Source organism: Thamnophis sirtalis, unplaced genomic scaffold (genome assembly GCF_051295495.1).
Source record: "Thamnophis sirtalis isolate CommonGarterSnake01/CBP01778 unplaced genomic scaffold, rThaSir2_p1.2 scaffold_12, whole genome shotgun sequence".
Lineage (NCBI taxonomy): Eukaryota > Metazoa > Chordata > Lepidosauria > Squamata > Natricidae > Thamnophis > Thamnophis sirtalis.
Genome location: NW_028261392.1, coordinates 43,332,229 through 43,351,421, shown reverse-complemented (window position 1 = coordinate 43,351,421; position 19,193 = coordinate 43,332,229). Strand labels below are relative to the sequence as shown.

The 19,193-nt window shown below is 44.3% G+C and overlaps 1 protein-coding gene across 4 annotated transcripts in view; it reads right to left on the bottom strand.

Moving 5' to 3' along the window:
* Nucleotides 1–19,193, bottom strand: part of STS (steroid sulfatase) — a 132,618-nt gene that overhangs the window by 44,082 nt on the left and 69,343 nt on the right. The gene's annotated exons all lie outside the window — the stretch shown is intronic.

The following is a 19,193-nucleotide window of genomic DNA, read 5'->3' as shown; positions in this document are numbered from 1 at the left end:
GGTGATTTGAACTTGTCTAGGATGGACAGGTGCTCACTTACCATTCCTAATTTGTTTTTATGGTACTGTTTATGATAGGTTGGACTGTTTTTAACTTTTGTTTAAAGATGGACACAAAAAACAAGTTAAGCTGTTCTCCCTGTTGCTTGTCACCTTCTTGCCACTTTCTCCTATTAATGGACCAATAGTTTCCCTGACCTTTTTCTTGTTTTTTATATGTTGAAAGAAGGTCTTTTTGTTATTTTTGACTTTTGTTGAAAGCCTTAGTTCATTTTGAGACTATTTGCTGATATTCTGTCTTAGTTTTGTGCACCTTTCCACTTTTTATACTATATTCTTTTTGTATTTCAATTTATCAGAGAGTTCTTTGTGCAGCATGCTGGTTTCTTTTCTGAGTTGTTATTTTTCTTCATTGATATTATGCTAGACAATGGTAGACTTTTATAATCTCACTTTTCAAAATTTCTCAAGTTTCTTGAGTGGTTTTCCTTTTGAGGATTCTCATCCATGGAATCCTTCCCAAGCTATCTCTAAGTTTATTTAAATTGGCTCTTTTAAAGTCCAAGACTTTACTTTGACTTTGTTCTATTGCTTGTGCTTGCATAATGTTAAATTCCAATATTGGATGATCACTTTGCCCCAAAATTCTTGTAGCTTCAACACTGTCTATCATTTCATCTCTGTTAGTCCAATATGGTTGGTACCCTAGTTTCCTTCTCTACTTTTTGGGAGAAAACTTCATTTGCTAGGTTTGTCAGGAATCTGTTTGATCTTCCACTTGGTGCAGAGCAGGGGTGGGTTGTTGCCGGTCCCTGCCGGTTCTCGCGAACCGGTTGGTCACCGGACCCAGAAGTAAGCCTGCCCTGCCCCCAGCCCTGTATACCTGTCCCGGCCGGCCGGTGTTTTGTCCCTTCTGTCTCCCCGTTGCTCAGAAAAAGCAAGTTTGGGAAGATCCTTTGCTAGCAGGCAGGTTCTACACCTGCCACCACCAAAGGACCTTCCCGGAGTTGCTTTTCTGAGCAACAGGGAGACAGAAGGGACAAAATACCATCCATTTCCCCCAGTGCTCAGAAAAGCAACTTCGAGAAGGTCCTTTGATGGCGGCAGGCGTCCTAGAACCTGCCTGCTAGCAAAGGACTTAACCGGGCTTCCGTGCAAACTACCGCGTGTCACCCCGTGCTCATTCATTCGTTTGGGCAGCAGAGAACGAAAGGAAATTGCATAGCCGAGGACAAAGGAGCCTGCAGCCTCCTTCATTCAAACGTTCAGGCAGCGGGGATTGGGGGGGGGCTTTCTTGCACGCCTTCTTTCTCTGAAGCTGCGCCAGATTCAGCAAACAGGGCAGCATGTGCCCTTGGGCTTGTGTAACAGCTGAAGAACAGGAGGTGAGGATTCGGCTGCTGCACAAGCCCATGGGCACATGCTGCCCTCTTCTCTCTGATAGCTGCCTGGTTAAAAAGGAGGAGGCAGCTCCGAGGGTCCGGAGCCCATCCAGGAAGACGAGGAACGCGAGGGGGATCCCCCCCACACAGATGGGCTCCGGACCAGCGGAGCCTCCTCCTCCTCCTTTTTAACCAGTTGGCTATCAGAGAGAAGAGGGCAGTGCGTGCCCGTGGGCTTATGCAGCAGCCGAAGATCGCCTGGTTAAAAAGATCACCTGGTTAAAAAGGAGGAAGAGGCCACCGCCTTTTTGCCTTCTGGCAGAGCTGATTCTGCACCTTCTACATTTTCCCGGGCAGAATCACGCACCCGCCCGCCTGCCTTGCCTTACACAAGTTGGTCTGGAGTGGGGAAGGGCCGTTCCTTCTGCTCAGCTTATGCATGGTTCCACATTCGCAACTGATCTCTTCCTGGCCAAAAGAGCACCTTTTCGGTCCCAGTGGGACTTCTGGAAGAGAGTGGCCAAAGCGGCTTTGCTCTCTTCTGCCAGTCAAAGGAAAAGCCTCAGGGAGATATTGATACAAAGTCAATGGCCTCACGGCGTAGCTGGTAATTATCCTGTCAAGCGGCTACAGCTGATTCAAGTGCCGATCGGAACAGTCAATCCAGTATAAGAGAAAGGGAGAGAGGGAGGAGAATGTGTGCATGCACATACGCCTATTCGGGAAGTGGTGGGGAGATTTTAAGAATTTTGGAATCAATCCAGTATAAGAGAAAGAGAGAGAGGGGAGAGAGGAGGAGAATGTGTGCATGCACACACGCCTATTCGGGAGGTGGTGGGGAGATTTTATAAGCTTCCAGAGTTAATCCCTTCCCAACTATTTGTTTCCAAAGGTGTGCGCACAAGCGACTGGGTCCATCCACTGCTTCCATTCCACTCCACTCCACTCCTCTTCCCTCCCCCTTTCCCTGTTGCTTTGATCAAATCAACAGGAGAATCGCTGGGGCTTTGACACCCAGCAGATTGGGAAGGAAGAAGTGGGCTTGTGCCAGTGGCAGATTTTTAGGGGAACTGAGCTTGAGAACCCAAAGACCAGCGACTGCCCCCCCCCAATTAAAGAGGAAGGAGGGAGGGAAACAAAGGAGCTGGAAATGAGATGGAAGGAAGGCGAGTAGAGGGAGGTAGAAGAAGGAAGAATTGCATGTGGCCCCAAATAATTTTTAGAAAGGGAGGGAGGGGGGAGGGAGAAAGGAAATATTCTAATACATTATTGGTAGTATGTTTATTAAGAAAATACATTTAAATATTAAGAACTGAGCATCTTTCTTTTCTTTCCTTCCTTCCAACCTTCTTCCTTCCTTCCTTTATTTCTCTACTATATTGTTTTGCTCATTTCCACATTCTTAAAAAAAACCTAAATTATCTAAATGGGATCATTTATAGTCAAGTTAATGAATCTGAGCTAAAGCTTTTATCACTGAGTACAATCAGTTTTGAACAAGACTTCTAGAGGTCCTTTAGATGTGAGGGTGTCCAATCTTGGCACCTTTCAGAATTATGGACTTCAGCTCCCAGAATTTCCCAGCCAGAGAATTCCCCATGCTACCTGGGGAATTCTGGGAGTTAAGTCCATAAGTCTTAAAGTTGCCTGGATATTCCCATTCTAAGGACAGCAATTTGCTATTTGTCTCACCTTAACTGTGTATTTCTAAGGGTTTCTTTTTTATATTATACTAACTCAATTCCATCTTCTCAGGATTCAATCTCTGTTTATTGGCTGAAATTGTCCTCATTAGTGCTATGATGATGAACCTATGGCATGTGTGTCCCAGGTGGCACACAGAACCATATTTGCTGGCATGCATGTGCATGCCAGCCACCTGATTTTCAGTCTTCCGGAGGACCAGGGGAAGCCGTTTTCGCCCTCTCCATGCTTCAGGAAAGCCTCCGGAATCTGGGGAAAGGTGAAAAACAGGCCCAACGGGCCAAGTGAAAGTTTGTTCCCAAGCTTCCAGTTGGCTCATTGGGGCCATTTTTCACCCTCAGCAAAGCAGTAATCTTCCCTCTGTAAGTAGCTGTCTTTATTGTTTTGTGTGCTGGTTTCATCCCAATGATGGCAACGAAAGAGTTCATTTCTGTGTCTCTTCTTTGTGCGGCCCATTCATTGGAGTCAGTGATACTGAAAACTGGAAAGAACATCTTCCTGCTGTAAGTAGCTCTTTTATTGTTTTTGTACTTATTTTAATCTTATTGTAGTTCATCCATTGGGGCAAAGAATTCAGTGACATCGCCTTGGCCACTCCCACCTGGTCACATGGGCGGTAGGCCACTCCCACCCAGTCACATGGGTAGCAAGCCACTCCCATCCAGTCACATGGCCAGCAAGCCACTCCCACAAAGAGGCCACACCCACAGAGTAGGTTCCAAAAATTTTTGAAACCCACAACTGGTGCAGAGTTTGTCTCCCAGTTGATGTCAGGGTCATTAAAGTCCCCCATTACTATTGTGATTGTGCTTCCTATATACATTAGTTAACTGACTAGCAAAAAGTTTATCTATTTCCTCTGTTTGGGTGGGTGGCCTACATTATACATCTATGGCAATATCATTTTCCCCCCTTTTATATTGACCCAAATGCATTCATATCTGTTCTCATTTACTTGAATTTCTAATTCATCCTGTTTATTCTTCATACTCGTTTGTTGGTGAATAGACATTTGAGTCCTTTTTGACTGACCCTGTGTTTACTTTCTACATAACTTGTGTTATGCCTGACTGCCCCTATTTCCTTACCACCTTTTTGATTAGTACACATGTATAGCAGTGGTGGGATTCAAATAATTTAACAACCGGTTCTCTTCCTTAATGACCCGCTGGGTAGGCAAGGCTCAGTGATCATGTGACTGTGTGGGTGTGGCCAACTCAACGTCACTAAGGTCGATGGGTGCTTCGCCTTCGCTGTTGCAATGTCACAAGGGTTAACCAGAGAGGCAGTTTCTGTAAGCAAGGCAACAGAGATTAGCTAGAAACAACACCAGAATGTTTCCTTCCTGCCTTCCTTACAGGATTAGCCCTGTAAAGTGGAAAGAAACAAAAAGAGATTTCTTCCAACAACGGTTCTCTGAACTGCTTAGAAAGTTAACAACCGGTTCTCCTGAATAGGTGCAAACCAGTTGAATCCCACCACTGATGTATAGCACATACTAGCAAAAGCTTGATTTTCTTACCCGCAAAAACATCTGTTACAGTACACACACTGATAATAATAGTTTATCACTTTCTTTAAAAATACAACAAACTCTTTTCTTCCCATTTCTTATCTATTAACACATTTTTAAAACCTTGCCATTTAGGTTTTATCAAAAAATACAATTAAAGCTACAGAAAAGTCATATATATTTTAATCCTGATCAAATAAGTCAACTTTATATTGCTTCTTTCTGCTTTTATAAGTCCCGATGTTTATTCCTTTTAAGTAGTACCCCAAAACTGATTTATTTTATTTTTCCTTTGTCTTCCCTGAGGAACACCTTCTTCAGTATAATACATGTGTTTTGTAGTCCAAGATAAGAAAGTTGTCCAAGTCATTCTTCTAAGCTGAAATACACATCCAAGTCATTCGTCTGATTTATTATTTGTGTGTCCATTTTAGCTATAAAAACATCAGCATTTCATTTGTAGTCCTTGTAGCATCTTTGAGCATAACATTTTTTGCAACCTCTCTTTTTAAAATCCATGTTCAAACAGCCTAATTCTCAGTTGTATCCTCTTTTAAACCTGTTTTTATAATAGCAGATAATCTTAAGAGAAAGTTCTGAAGACATTGTTGCCAAATGTCTTTGAATTCTTCAAATTCAGTTAAAATACTTTTCTCCATTTTGTATCAGTGGGTCTCTTCTCCTTTAATTATAATATTTAGGTCTTTCTTAGGTTTTCCCAATGGGATGATTTCTTACACTTAGATTCAAAATCATATGTTTTAATAGGGTTTTAAATAGTCCATAGGAAGGATTCTTATAATTAGTGTTAAAATATAATTTCCAGTCGATCTAGCTCATGGGTATCAAACTAATGGCATCACATTGCCATGATGTGATGTTTCATGACATTTTTCCTTTTGCGGAGCTGGGGTAGGCATGGCCTGCGAGTGATGTATCTGGCTTGTGGGCTGCCATTTTAACAGCCCTGAACTATCCCTTTAGTCCATTTGTGATTCATTAATTTCAACATTCTAACTACCTTTCTGCTGTTTATTTCAGTATCCATTTATCTGTTTAAATTTTTAGACTTACATGAATTTTTTCCCCCTGAAGATTGAAGGAGGAATTAAGGAATTAAAGGAGTTAAAAGAACAGTGTAATGAAACTTGGCCTTGAACATTTTTAAAATCCAAAAAGGGACTTCCAGTAATGAAATGGATAAACTCAGTGTGTATTTGGAGGCTTTGAATTGTGGCATATGCAAGATTGCTTTTTTGTGGCCTCCAGAGCTCTAAAACCCATTGGAGACCACTATTTTATAGTATTTTAGCAGATAATCTCTGTTAGGAGCCCTTGTGAGCAATCCTGCTGCTCTCCTTAATCTGGAGAAGACATTGGACAGTCAATCCCCTTACTGGGTCCTCTTTGCACTATAACAACCAGATCCAATATCTGTGCAGCCATCTTCAGTCCTCTGTTGCTTATCCAGAAATCCACATGCTTCATTTTATTTGAGACATAAATGACAGTTAACAGTTGTTTTTCTTTGACATTAGTAATAGGTTTGAAAGTCCACCTAGCTCCTTTCTCAAAGTTCCTAAGATAAAATATTTGTTGTTATTTTAACCATTTAGTCATGATCAACTCCCTATCAAGCACAGCTTCTTTCAATTGTTGGATGTTTAACTTTGTATCAGATTTGATGTTATCAAACCAACATATTCTTTGCTTGCCCCTTCTTCTTGTAAGACAACATATATTGTGTTAATAATATCCCATCTTACTGTGATTACCGGTATGTAGTGGCAGACCTGCAACTTCTGTTTCATGAAAAACCTTGTTGTGTCTGGATGTCATTCATTTGTAGTACAAACAAATGTGGTGTGTTAAAATCTAAACAACTTTTCAGGTAGCTTGGAGAATATATCTTTAGTATAGTACAGATATGTACAGCTGGAAAGCAAGAACACATATACACACACACACGCCAGTGGTGAGTTTCCAAATTTGTTACTACCGGTTTGCTCGTGCGCGACGCTTCTGCGCATGCGCAGAAGTGTCTGGGTGGGTGGAGCCTCTCATTGCCACTACTACCAGTTCACCTTATCTGGGCTGAACCGGAAGCAACCCCCCCCCTCTCTCTCTGTCACCCACGCACACACGAAGAAAAAAAGAAATAAAGATCCAAGTATTCATCATAGGTCAAATGTCAGTGATCCCTCCTAGAATATGCAATTTGGAATATGAAAAATCTTGTGGAACTCTTTATTTGAAAATGCACCCATATGTAAGAAAGCTTGCCTTTAGTTCATTGTAGTTTTCTGAATCCAAAAGTGTGAAAGATTCTGTGTCTTTCATACAGTATAACTGTATGAAAGAAAACAATGCATGTTCAAGGGTTGAACATCCCTATACTGTTTTCATTGCTTGTCCTTGATCCCCCCCCCCCCCCGGTGATACTTCTGGCCATGGGTAATCATAGAAGTGCTAAGTAACAAAACATGCATTGTACCATTGTAATGCAAATTTTTCCTCGTACCTGGGTGGAACATCACAAGGCAAATATAAAAGTTGAGAAATGACACGTATTTCATTATTTTGCCTTCACTGGGGCTGGCTAGTTTCTGATGTTAGCTTGAACTTTTGGAAGAAAACTAACACAAAAATATAATTAAATAGATTCTTTCCATTATGGTTGTTTGTCAACCATCCCATTTGACATATCCAAAAAATAAACTCCTGGCATGTAGGAACTACCAAGAATAAAGCTTTATTGAAAGGTCCATTTAGGCCCAGCAGAAGCAAAGCAAACTAAGGTTTCTCTGTGAAAACTCAGTAAAAGCTCCTTTTCACCTCAGGGCCATCCTTAGTTCATTGTCCACCACTTACACTTAGTACTTTTCTTTTGGGAAAACAGTCTGATCTAGCTGGCAGTTCAAAGAATTTGGGTATCTCCTCTCTGGCAGCAGAAGGCTCTCATATATTCCTTAGTCTCCCTCCTCCCTAGGAATTTACAAACCCCCTTCCTGTTTCCATTTGGCAAACTGCGAGTTGGAAGTTGATGATGTAGGCAACGACATATTTAGCAGATATCTAAATGAAAGTTAGAAGTGGATTTATACATTACAAATACTTGCAAAATTATCTTGCATTTAAAACATCTAAGCCAGTGGCCCACACCCCACAGAAAGGCAATTTGATTTTTAATGGGGGAAATTTCAATCTTGTTTAAACCAAGTTAATGGCCTTTTAGGCTTCCTCCATGTGAGTAGAGTTCACTTTTTGAGTAAAGCAAGAATTATATTTCACAGGGGGAGGCATCAGGATTTTAGAGATGCTTAGGTGGAGCATGGCCAAAAAAAGGTTCGGAACCACTAATCTAAGCTTTGCTACTCATCTAGCTGTACAACCCCTAGCAACAGTTAGGACATGAAAGTATAAGTGCCTTCTTATGTTTATAATTCACACAGATTAAACATATTCTGTGGATTTTCTGATCAGGTATTAATTTATTTATAGCGATAGTCCCTAAATCAGCTTTTGTTCTCGAAGGGGAATTTTGTAATAGCTTACTTATATGCAGGGTGGGTTCCTCCCGGTTCGCACCGGTTCTTGCGAACTGGTTCGTCAGTGAACCCAGAAGTAATTAACTTCCGGGTTCCTAGCTCCTAGCCCCTGTCGCTGGGTGCCTGCAGGGTTTTTCTTTTTAAAAAACGCCTCTCCGGATGATCTTGAAAACCTGCAAGGTTGCTTTGGAAGGGGACAGATAGGCAGCATTTCCCCCTGCCCCCCTCCCTGGGTGCCTGCAGCCTTAAAGCAAGCGTTTGCACAATAAAGAAAATCTCACGAGCGAGAGAAGTTCTTAATTGCTTTTACTGTGAAGTTTCGGAAGCTTCCGAGGCTGCAGGCAACCAGAAATGGGGTGGGTGACTGCTGCCTGTCTTCCTCCTCCCAAAGCAACCTCGCAGGTTTTCAAGATCATCTGCAGAGGCGTTTTTAAAAAGAAAACGGTCTTCTTGGGAGGGGGAATGGGCTATACTCAGAGGAGCCGGCGCTTGGGGCACCCTGAAACAACGCATCCCCGCCGCCTCGTTCTACTCAGCAAGCGGGGACATCCTGTCTGTGCCCACTTCTGCTGGCACCACCTCCGCTCCCAAATGCAACTGTCAGCTGCGAGCAGGTGACTGAAGCTGCTGCTTGCAGTCATTTACGGCTGCAGATAGATTGTGCCTGTAGCGGGAAGCTCTTCGCCCTGTGAGAGCTCCTCTCCAGCACTCCTAGTTTGGTAACATCATCAGTGCTAGAAGGGAGTGGGGTTGGGGGGGGAGGAGGAGAAAGTTAGGACAAAAAAGAAAAAGATAAGGAGGGAGAGGACTGTGGGGTCCTTTGGTGTTCTCTGAACGTGGTAGTTTTTAATTAGTTTAGGGAATTTTTATTTATTTATTGTTTATAGAATGTTTATTACAAGAAATGTTATTCCTTTTTGCAAATGTTTTATTTGTGATGCAATATGTTGCTTTTAAGTGTTTAGACCAGGTTTATGTGTCTCAAAGTGGCTGCTTTTCTATGGGCAGGCCAGGTTTGTTGCAAGGCAGTGTGTTTCACCCTCCTTGTTTAGGTAATTCTGAGGTGGTTGATGTTTCTGTGAGTGCCTGTCCTTTATAATTTTCCACATTGCCTTGATGGTTTTTATTCCAGTGACTTTGTCTTTCCTGTTCTTAGGCTTAGGAAAAAAAAACTGGTTTCATTGGCAGTCTTTTTTGGGGGGGGGTTATTTTTTTGGTGTTTTCCTAGCACTGTCATAGTTTGTGGGTGTGGGTGGGTGTGTAATGTCCCACAGATCTAGTAATATTAATAATATCTAGTAATTAGTAATATCTAGTAATAACATCGTCTTGGCCACTCCCACCAGGTCACATGGGTGGCAGGCCACTCCCATCTGGTCACATGGGTGGCAAGCCACTCCCATCCCATCACATGGGCAGCAAGCCACTCCCACAAAGGAGGCCACGCTCACAGAGTAGGTTCGAACAATTTTTGAAACCCACCCCTGCTTATATGACATTGGCCTCAATGTAACCTTACACCAATGTTTCCTTAGTTGGTACCTCAGAATGCCTTCAGAGCACCTAGAGTTGGCTGTAGCTGTGTACTAATTTCCATGAAATTTTTCTCTGTGTGAAGCAGGCTAGTCCTGTAACTTTTGCACACATTTTTGGTGCGGGGATGTACATGTACTAACCAGATGTGGCATTTCAAAAATATGAAGCAAAGGTAGAGAAAAGAGAAAAGGAAAAAATGATAGCTCCTGATTAAAATTAAACTGCATATAAAAATAAGTTACTCTTCTACACAGAAATTATTCTTATAGAAATGCAGAAATACAAAGGCAAACACATATTAATTTATTTTCTCTCTGCAGACACAAAGATGTGTGATAACTGAGTGAAGAAAAGGGAGAGCTATGCTGCAAAGGGAATAAAATAAAAAAGAGAAAGGAAAAATGAAACTGAATGGAAATGGGTAAGCAAAGAGGGAAGGAAAGAAGATATAGAAACCCTATTAAATGTTAAAAGATTTAAATTAAACATTACATTAAAATTAAAAATTAAAAATTCTTATTCTAGCACCCCCTTCCTTCAGGCTAATGTTCCTAAGTTCCATATTTTTCAGTAACATGTACACTTCCTGTCTACATCTCAAAAATGGCCATTTTCTTTTTATTAACAAATGCAAGATTACCCCCTTAATCAGGTAAGTAATGGAAGAAAATGACTGCAAGGCTATCTATTAGATAAATAGATAAGTATGCATATACATTTTCATATTTTTCCCCTGCCACACAAATTTAGATATACAATATTCTTCTGCCATTTTTAAACAATACATTAGTTGTCAAAACAAGTGGTGTTTGAAAGAAAAACATCATTCTAGTGCAAAACATTTATTTTTATCATAGAAATTTTCTCCAGCAATGACAGTTATAGTTTTTCTATATTAATATGTCTTTTGAAACTTCATTCCATGTCTGAACATAGTTATTCTGAAATAATGTAATAGTTCATATTTATCAGTGGTAACCAGATTTTTTATTTTTACTCAATCTTAAAACTGTTTTATACACAAATTCTGCTTGATCTTCTATGTTGAAACCCACAACAGGTAAGAAAATGAATGAACTACTGAGTAAAGGAGGGAGCCCCCCAAAGCTGCCAGTATTGCAGCCGCCCGCCCCCCCAGGACTTGGAGCTCCAAGTGGAAGACGTCATTGGCTGTTGCAAAGAAGTGGTAAGTCCTGAGTGCACCATCCCTGCTTCATTCTCTTTGAGAGCCACTTTGCAAACAAGGTGCAAAGTGGCTCTCAAAGAGAACAAAGTGGACATGGCACACCCAGAGCTGCGGTTTCTTCGCAACAGCTGAGGATGGAACAGTTCGCTCAGGAGTGATGCCTGTGAGAAAGGTGACTGGGTCGTAGGGAGGCAAAGGGGAACGAGCTCTCTAAGATGGGTAAGCAAGTGTGGGGAGGTGAAGGGGGAGAGAAGAAAGAGCTCTGGCCAGCAGCCACAGGGGGAGGAGGGTGGAAGCTCTTTTTCTTCATCCTTGCCTGGAGAAGGATGCTCCTGCAAGGAGACTGAGAGAAAGAGGCTCAAGGCAACTCCACCCTAATCCACAGGTGGCCAGGGGTTGCTCTTGCTCTCAGACAACAGCTCCACCTCCTCCCCTCCTCAAGCCTGGGAAGGAAGCCCACTCCTCCCTCCAGATCCACCCAAGGAATGAGAAAGAGAGAGACGGGCTTGGCCCTGAGCTAGAAGAAGCAGCAAGCACCAGGCCGCCACCCCTTCTGGGTTAGCCTTAAACTCCACCCCATACCACCTGAGAAAAGGAGCTTTATTTTCCTGTTCAGGCCAGGGAGCATCACAGTCTCTGCCCTTAACTGCTTCTTTTAGCTCAGAGAGAGACAACTCCACCGAGCCTGGCTCTCTCTCTCCTTCCCTGAAACCATAGAGTTACGTACATCGCTATTAAGAAATAACTGTGGGGGATCTTACCTAGAGGGGTTTGAATCCTTAATTGTAAACTTGAATTCGGTTCTCAGTAACAGATCACCACCTCACCCCAAAATGCTAGTTTCAAAAAGCAAAAAATGGTTTGATAGAGATTGTGTTCAACTAAAAAAGATATATAATGAAGAATACAAGAAAAGTAAAGGTGCCTCCTCCGAGGAGCACACTTACTACTTAAAGCAGTTGAAAACACAATATAAGAACCTTCTAAAAGAAAAGAAAAGTGCGGCCCTGAAGGAGTCTTGGCATAGACTAATTATGGCAGTCAGGACAAAAAATACATCCCTTTTTTGATACATCACTAGGGGATTGGGAAAACCTCCCCTACCCCCGACAAATCAGGTTCCAATTCATGCCTGGGAAGAGTATTTTAGGGAGCTTTATACAGATCCTGACTATATAACCAAGGAGAGCCAAGCTAGTTTGGACCACACTCCTCACTGGCCCCCTGTTTTTAGTTTAGTTTAGTTTTATTGCAAATTTATATGCCGCCCTTTTCCCTGAGGGGACTCAGGGCGGCTTACAGCAATAAAGGGAAGGGGGTGCAAGACAAAACTTAAAAAGAAAAAAAAATCGTGATTAAAGGAAATTGGTCATAAAAACACAACATTCACTCAACATTCGGGCGGGGTGAGAGTAATCCTATCCCCAGGCCTGACGGGATAGCCAGTTCTTGAGGGCTGTGCGGAAGGCCTGGACTGTGGTGAGGGTACGGATCTCCACGGGGAGGTTGTTCCATAATGTCGGAGCTGCAACTGAGAAGGCTCTCCTCCGCGTAGTCGCCAGTCGGCACTGACTGGCGGATGGAATTCGGAGGAGGCCTACTCTGTGCGATCTGATGGGACGCAGGGAGGTAATTGGCAGGAGGCGGTCTCTCAAATAGTCAGATCCACTACCATGGAGCGCTTTATAGGTGGTAAGTAAGACCTTGAAGTGCACCCGACGATCAACAGGTAGCCAGCGCAGCTCACGGAGGATTGGTGTTATATGGGCGAACCGTGGTGCGCCCATGATCACTCGCGCGGCCGCGTTCTGGACTAGCTGAAGTCGCCGGATGCTCTTCAAGGGCAGCCCCATGTAGAGCACATTGCAGTATTCCAGCCTAGAGATCACAAGGGCTCGAGTGACTGTTGTGAGAGCCTCCCGGTTCAGGTAGGGCCGCAACTGGCGCACCAGGCGAACCTGGGCAAATGCCCCCCTGGTCACAGCCGACAGATGGTGGTCAAAACTCAGCTGTGGATCCAGGAGGACTCCCAAGTTGCGGACCCTATCTGAGGGGAATAGATTTTGCCCCCCCAGCCTGATTGATGGAACGTTAACCAAATTTTTGGGAGGAAAACACAACAGCCACTCGGTCTTTTCCGGGTTGAGTACCAGTTTGTTAGCTCTCATCCAGTCTTTAACAGCCTCAAGGCCCCGGTTCATCACGTCCACCGCTTCATTGAGTTGGCACGGGGCGGACAGATACAACTGCGTATCGTCCGCATATTGATGGTACTTAATCCCGTGCCTCCGAATGATCTCGCCCAGCGGTTTCATGTATATGTTAAATAGCAGGGGGGACAGAACCGAACCCTGCGGCACCCCATAGGTTAGGGGCCTCGGGGACGATCTCTCCCTCCCCACCAACACCGACTGCGACCTGTCCGAGAGGTAGGAGGAGAACCACTGTAAAACAGTGCCGCCCACCCCCACCTCCCGCAGTCGTCGCAGAAGGATACCATGGTCGATGGTATCGAAAGCCGCTGAGAGGTCAAGGAGAACCAGGATGGACGCATAGCCTCCATCTCTGGCTCTCCAGAGATCATCGGTCAATGCGACCAAAGCGGTTTCAGTGCTGTAACCGGGCCTGAAGCCAGACTGGAAGGGGTCAAGATAGTTAGCTTCCTCCAAGGTACGCTGAAGCTGTAAGGCCACCACCTTCTCAACAACCTTCCCCAGAAAGGGGAGGTTGGAGACTGGACGATAGTTGTTAAGAACTGCTGGATCCAAGGACGGTTTCTTCAGGAGGGGCCTCACCACCGCCGCCTTAAGTGCGGTGGGGAGGTGTCCCTCCCGAAGAGAGGCGGTGACAACCGCCTGGATCCAGCCTCGTGTCACCTCTCTGCTGTTGGCAGTCAGCCAAGAGGGACACGGGTCCAGTATACAGGTGGAGGAACTTACAGCTCGCATAGCCTTGTCCACATCCCCAGAGGCAACATCCTGAAACTCAACCCAGAGATGGTCTACCAAGTTATTCCCCTGTGTCCCGGCTGGATCTGCAGGGGTGGAGTCCAGTTCCGATCGAAACCGAGCAATTTTGTCCGCCAAGAACTGACTATATTCCTCAGCCCTTCCCTGTATGGGGTTCCCCGTCTCCCTCCTATTTAGGAGGGAGCGGGTTATCCTAAACAGGGCGGCTGGGCGAGACTCGGCGGACGCTACCAAGGAGGCAATGTGTGATCTTTTGGCAGTTCTCAGTGCCCAAATATACTCCTTGGTGCAGGCTGTCAACAATGCTCGGTTCGGTACGGACCTATCGGATCTCCACCGGTGCTCTAGGCGTCTCCTCCGGCGCTTTATCTCGCGGAGCTCCTCGGTGAACCAAGGGGGTCTCCGCGAGCCGCTGACCCGGAGGGGCCGTAGTGGCGCAATTCGGTCAAGAGACTCTGATGCCACCGAGTGCCAGGCCGCAGCAATAGTCTCCGCCGAACTGTGGGCGAGAGCATCTGGAATGACCCCAAGCTCCGTCTGGAACCTAACAGGGTCCATCAGTCGCCTGGGGCGGAACCACCTGGTCGGTTCCTCCTCCCTACGGTGGGGGTTTGGCCTCCGGAAGTCTAGCCTCAGTAGGTAGTGGTCTGACCACGACAGGGGAATGGTCTCACTTCCCCTCAGACCAAGATCATAATTCCACTGCTCCGAGAGGAATACGAGGTCGAGTGTATGTCCCGCCAAGTGGGTAGGGCCTCGAATTACCTGGGTCAGGCCCATGGCTGTCATGGAGGCCATGAACTCCTGCGCTCCATCAGAGTGTTCGCCGAGCGAAGGCAAATTGAAGTCCCCCAGAACCATTAGTCTAGGGAACTCAATTGCTAGCTCGGCTATTGACTCGAGGAGCGCAGGGAGGGCCGCTGCAACGCAGTTGGGAGGCAGGTACGTTAGCAGCAAACCCGCTTGACCCTTGAGGTCCAACTTCACTAGCAGGGACTCACACCCGACAAGCTCCGGAGCAGGGATCCTACGAGGAGCTAGAGACTCCCGGACTACAATAGCCACACCGCCACCCCTTCCCTGGGCTCTCGGCTGATGAAGCACCTGAAACCCGTCTGGGCACAGCTCTACGAGGGGGACTCCTCCCTCCGTGCCCAGCCATGTTTCAGTAATACATGCCAGGTCTGCCCCCTCGTCTACAATCAAGTCCCGGACAAGGGGAGCCTTATGGATAACAGACCTGGCATTTAGCGACAGCAGCCTGAGACCAGGGTCCTGATCGCTCACGCCATCTGACCTTGGAGTGGGACTCATAGGGCCGGAAGGAGGGATCTCTGCAATATAGCGAACCCTCCTTCCCCTGTAATGGCCAGCCCTAAAGTCCCCGCCATATCTGCCTCTCCCTGTTATGACCGCAATGCTCCGACTCTCTCCCGTGGGCATAATTCCCCCAACCACCCCAATGGCCCCCGCATGTCCCGCCAGGTCCTCCGAATCAGGCATACTCAGGCACTCACACAGGCAGTCCCCACAATATAATTAAAACACAAAAAGAATACAGCAATAATAGTACTAAAAAGTGGGTCTTTCATACTAACTCATTCAGTCTCACGCACTCAACATACCCATTTAAAATTGCGCAACACAGAATTTAAAATTATAAGTTCCAAAAGAGCCAGCCTCCCTTCCTCCAGTTCCAGAGAAATCCAAGGCCAAAGTCCAAGAACCGTATTCTATAAATAGTTGTAGATGGAGGGGGGGCAGAGCACAGGCCCCAGGCATCAGCCAACACCAGCTTTGCAAACCCACACCCTCCAAATCCAGATAGAGCGTGGTATAATAAACAATAACGGTCCATAGGAGATAAAACGGTAGTATGCAGGGGGGTATCTTATCTTCCCCTTCTCCTGAAGTCCTGGAGCGGCCAAAGTCTATATGTCCAAAGTTTACAAGTGACTGGAACCAGTTAGAAGGGGGAAAGGGGGGGTGCCAACTTAATATCCAGTTTTTAAAACGCCAAGTTCCTGTCCCTGAAACTGCCATCCTCTATCACTTCCTTCCCCAAACCAAATGCACCATAAGTATGTATACCATAAAATATCAGGATGTTAAACAGATGGTCGTTGTTCAGTGGTAGCAGGTGGTGGGGAAGAGCAGTTGTTCCGGGCCAATGCCGATGGTCGCAGGCCAGGCAGTAAAACTCGCATAAGTGAGAGCAGATAGACAGGCAAACGTGGCTCCACAGTAGCAGGGGCAGACAGGAAGGGAAAAAAGTTGTCCAAACCACGGGAGGGATAAAAGGAGAGGCTCCAAGGTGAGAGGGTAAGCACTAAAATACAGGATAGAGGAGGGACGGGTGTTCAGGCAAGCTATGATGGTAGTGGCTAATTCGCCCAAGCCACAATAATTTCCTCCTCTTTACCTTGATGGTTATGGTAATAGTGCAGATGATAATAGCCAATTTCAAATCCCCCAAGCTCACCGTTCCTTTTCTGGTTATAGGTAAAAATCCGGAGTTCCTCTCCACTAAAGTCCAGAGTTCTTCTCCAAGCCCCAACACTGTTTGGATCTAAAAAAACAGTGGGGGGGGCAATCGTGAAAGCAAAAGCTCAGACAGCCATTTTCCATCCAATTCCTGCTGCCACCATTCCGCTGCTCTAAGGCACCTTCCCGGACCAGGGCTCACCAGGGCTCACCCAATAGGGCAGGCGACCTTCAGGGGCACCCAGGGCCCCCAAGTAGCCAAAATGTTCAAGACGCCAACCGTCCGCGTCTCGCCGCCGCCGCCCTCGCTCGGTGGATCAGCTGTTGGGTTGCTCAGCTGTTAAGCGCAGTGGAGCCTTCGGGAGCGATGTTTTTAAAAGATTTTTTTTTCGTCCGGTCCTGGGGATTCTGATGACTTAATCTCACCCAGGCTCTTCCGGAAGTTTTGCGGTCCGTTTGGAGGCTAACCAGCGCTTTTTCGCTAGATTTGTAGAGAGCGAAAAAGCCCGGCCGCCATTCCAAACCCGCGCATGCCCTGTTACACCAGAAGAGATATCCCGGTTGATCGGAGCCCTAAAGGCTAATAAGGCCCCTGGAGCTGATAATGTCCTGCCAGAAATAATTAAAAAGAACGCCAGTTGGTGGGCTCCACTTTTAGCATCACTGTTTACATTTATAGACAATACAGGCCATGTGCCTAGAGATTGGGGAGTAGCAATCATCATACCAATTTATAAAAAAGGGAATAGAAATGACCCAGGCAACTACAGACCCATTAGTCTTCTAAGCGTTATTAGTAAACTGTATGCCAAACACTTAAATTATAAACTTCAAGACTGGCTAATTACAGGGGGGATAATCAAAGACAAACAAGCCGGTTTTAGAGAAGGAAGATCGACAGTGGATCATATCTTGGTACTCCACCATTTAGTACAAAAATACACACATAAAAAAAAATCCTCTCTTTTTTGTGGCCTTCTTGGATTTTAAACAGGCCTTCGATTCAATATCCAGGATCATCCTCTGGGAGAAGTTAAAATGCACCACTATCGATAAACGCCTCCTCTTCCTCATACAAAAATTGTATGCCAATTCCACCCTGAAAGTGAGGTGCAATCCCCAAGGGAGTTTAACCAGCTCAGTAAGAGTACAAAAAGGGGTACGGCAGGGTTGCATCCTGTCCCCCTCCCTCTTCAACTTCTATATTAATCCCTTGATTGACCTTTTACAGAACCCGGATTTCCATCCTCCTAACCTAGCACAACGCAACACAAACACAATCTGGTGCATAGTAGCTTTATTTTTTTTTAAAAAAATCCACAAATTGTTTGTATGCTTTAAGAGAAAACAAAAGCATTCCAATAAAGGTGTGAGGTACAAGAAATTATAAAGAAATGCAGTTCAAACAACTACAGGTTTATTGCATGTTAACACTTTCTACAAGAATGTAAATTACTAATGGTCAAAGAAAATTGGAGGTAGATAAGAGTCAACACAATTCAAAGTGAGCTGATCTTAGATCTCTTGTGGGCATGAAGGGACTTGAGATTGATGCTTGATTCTTCCCTCAGGCTTAGCCTGGAAATCTCTTACCTGTTTATCTATTTTAATTCCAATTTATTAAAAAGACTTTTATCCAAAATATGTGTCTCTTGTATTTGTTTTATTTGTTACATAAACTGCTAGTCTATAACTTCTGTCTTATTCACCAGAATTTCTATTCTGTTATTAATTTGTTTTATATTTTTAAATACTTGCTTTATGGATTTTTAAATCTTTTAAATCTTTTACTTAATTTTGGTATTCAGAAAGAATGAGAACAAGTGGAATTATTATCCTGCTGCTCAGAAAATTTTTCTTTAATTAGTTATATAAGAAATGTTTAATTTAGGCTTGTGAAAATCTTATATCCATAGTCAACTGTACACTTTCTCCCAGCTGTTCAACCCATGAACTGACCACAAAACCTGTAGTGTACTCACAAGGAGCAGATGTCTAGAATGCAAGTCAGTGATCTCACAATCTTTCCTTTCTCAAAAAAATTGCAGTGGACAGAATTTACCACCTGGCTGCCAATTTTTGCCACAGTATTGTCCCCACTCTTTCAAGGATGTCTAGTTCTCTATGAATTCTCACCAGAAGCTCCATGACTCAGAGAAATTCACACTTACAGAGATGTTATTGAATTAGTTGGCTTTGGGGGGTTGTATTTTTTCATGGAACATTTTATGTTTTACTTTGCTGCTTAGAATTTCATATTTAGATGGGCAGATATATAAATGAATGACAGTTGAAAAAAATAGTATGCTTAACCAGAATAAAGAAAATTCTGACAATTCTTAATCAAGTTCACAAGAGAAAAGTGTTTCCTAACACTAATGAGAATATGATGGGATCTAATAGGGTTTAAGTTACAAGAACATATACTTATTGAAGAAACAAATTAACATTTCTGATAATGGAAGTTATTACTTAGATAAATAATGGGCTTTCTCTTCCTGGAGATCTTAAGGCAGAGGCTGATCTGCTATATGGTATATCTCTTTATTTATGTTGGTTAAGGAAGCCTACAAGGTATTTTTACTTCTATCCCAGCAATGGATGGAAACTAATCAAGGAGGGAAGCCACCTAGAACTAAGGAGAAATTTCCTGACAGAAAAATTAATCAGTGGAACAACTTGCCTCCAGAAGTTGTGAATGCTCCAACACTGGAAGTTTTTAAAAAGAGATTGGATAACCATTTGTCTGAAACGATATAAAGTTTCTTGTCTGAGCAAGGGGTTGGAGAAGAAGATCTCCAAGGTCCCATCCAACTCTGTTATTCTATTCTATTCTATTCTATTCTATTCTATTCTTTGAGAAATCTTGGG